A 2,965-nucleotide genomic window follows, 5' to 3' on the forward strand; every position below is an offset into this window, starting at 1 on the left:
GTGTAAACATTTAGACATAATTATTATAATTATTCATGCGTGTATATTAGAACAATCAAATTAACTGTTAACGCCATCAACTTTACCAAGATACGACAATATAGTTTTATATTTATATATATCCGACCACTATGCAAATATGATGAACACGCCAGAAATATTGCAACATGCCAAATGTATATAACGTATGCAAACAACTGGACTCGTATAAACATTTCACCCTCGATTAAGAATCAAATTAAGCTATCCCATTTTTCTCATACTATCATGCCAACAGTGTTATCAACTAAGTTTTAAATTTTTGTCACTTGTTAAGATACATAATTACCGGACATGCGTGCTGCTATCATCATATAAGGACATTATAAATTCACATTACTAAGGCTCATGAATTAACCAAACAATCGTATGAAAATTCAACATAGAACACACATTTTACAAGTCATGATTCACGTTGTAACTTTCAAAGATCACGAATAAATAACCGTTCGATTAAAACTTGATTCATATTATTTTTATAAAACACGGAGAGTTAAAAACACAGGGGAAAAAGAATTAGGTCTAAAGCACAAGAATTTCATTTTTAAAGAATTTTACAACTCAGTTGGTCCAAACAAACATGTGACAGCAATTGGTCCAAAACTTGGGTCAGTTTGCAAAATTTACCGTTTAATATAGAGATATCAAAAAATTTTCGTAGCTTATCAATTTGAAAACATATGCGACTCTTTTGATCGATGGAGTTGTAATTATGTAAAAAAATTATTAATACAATTTAAATGAGGATTTTCACAAAATCGTTGGTCGAACATTACTGCACAGGAACTTCCTAACCACAGCTCACTAAAATATTTATTCCTCCTAGTCTGTATATCCTATAAACACGAAACCAACGCCAAACGATCACTAACTCCCAAGACTATCTCTCATAAAATTTTCATCCATAGGCAATAAACAGAAGGAAAAAGGCAGTAAGGTCAATTAAAGAGTAAAATCAAACAAAATGAGTTTCAGCACTAAGTCGTTCATTTTCTATGTTCCAAACTCTTACAACCATACTATCGATACTAACCCATCCTAACTTAAATCTCACACTGTACTTACGTAAACATCTACCCCATAGAATCCCTTCGCATCTCGATCTACTCCTTACATCTAAATCACGATTGCTATGACTAAATACATGCAATTCAACAGTGTTTCTAATTACTATCACAATACTATACTAGCATGGCTTCGGGATCACATAACCGCATATTACTAGGCATAATAGTACTATCAACACATCATTCAACATCCAACTAGGTAACTATCATCGACTCGCAATTATTTTCATACTCACGGCTACCACAACACTTCATTGATTATTAACCTGAACTCGAAAATTTTATTTCTCATTTCCACAACATCATATGCTTACGTCATCATTCATACAAAATACTTACCGTAACGTTGTCCTGCAGAATGCTTAGAATATATGGGTCTCAAGGTATACATCAACTCGATTATGCAATAATCAATGTATCAATCAGTTAACACTTAGGCAACGATATATGAATTTCATGCTCAACCTCAAGCAGCTTTTCTACCCTTTCTCTCATATACACTCAGGGTTTCCGGGTTAAACTGAGAGGGCCGCTGGTTCGGTGTGAGGGGGCCCCTAACTCATACCTTACCTTAGTGTGCTCCTAACAGTTCTATCCCGGGGTTCATTTTAATTAGACACATCCTATGTTCATTGGGCTCATTGGTTTAGGCCTGAGGATCGTTCGCTCTGATACCACTTTGTAACACCCCCATTTATTTAAGGGCCTGAACTAGGACTCCTCAGATAAATGACGGTGTTACCATCTCGGAAACCCGAGGCAGTAGATAACAAAGGAAAGAAACCCAGACTTTATTAAAATGTTTATAGTGAGATTACAAATCAAATTAAAACAAAGCCTCCAAAAATATGACCAAAAGATAAAGTCTGATAAAACTACTAATAAGACTAAGGTGGGCTAGGCACTAAGTCACTCATCCAAGCTCTCTTCCCGGCCAGCTCCCATCAGTCTCAAATACCTGTCAATAACTTCCCCAATAATTGGATCATCACAAAGGCGTATACGAATACACAGGTCACCCTGAAGGCGAGTAGGGAAAACAATGAAACAATAAAATATGATATGCATGCTCCTCCGTCACCTCCATCTCCATCTCAACTCATATCTCATATCTCATACCCCGGACAACCCACCATACCGATCCCCTAGGTAGACTATATATATCGACCGTAGCCGATCCGCCCACTTCGCACTGAGGACACCAGGGCAAGTCCTGCAGAACCCGCCCGGGCCTTATCACAACTCACATCGTATCTCAACATCGTCACTCCTACACCATCCTCCAACTCCAATGCATATGAGATGCTCAACATAAATTAATGCAACACAATATATATATATATATATATATATATATATATATATATATATATATATATATATATATATATATATATATATATATATAAAATCATCTAATCGATAAATCATAAAATCATGCCGGTTACTCGATGTTGTGATATCATACTTAATACGATCAATTCAGTCAATCACCTTCCCATATATGAATCATAACGTAAATCAACAACCACGAATCAAGTCAACACAATTAAACAACAACGATAATAAGTCAAGTGTATTTCCCTACCTCAAAGTGCCAGCAAATCCAATTAAGTAGTTCAAGCCGTCCAGAAAATAAAGCAACGAATCTGATTATCGATCCTTCACGAATCCGTCACCTAAAACAATTATAATATTTATAATTACTAACTACTAAATATAGAAAACTCCCAAAATAGAAGCTTTCCCGAAACACAATCCCGACACCAAACTTATGCCCAATCGATAACTAAAATAACCCGATTAGTATTTGCCCCAACTTCCCAAAATAGAAAGTTACTAAAGTAGAATTTCTTAGA

The sequence above is a fragment of the Silene latifolia genome, chromosome Y (assembly GCF_048544455.1).
Source record: "Silene latifolia isolate original U9 population chromosome Y, ASM4854445v1, whole genome shotgun sequence".
NCBI classification, from domain to species: Eukaryota; Viridiplantae; Streptophyta; class Magnoliopsida; order Caryophyllales; family Caryophyllaceae; genus Silene; species Silene latifolia.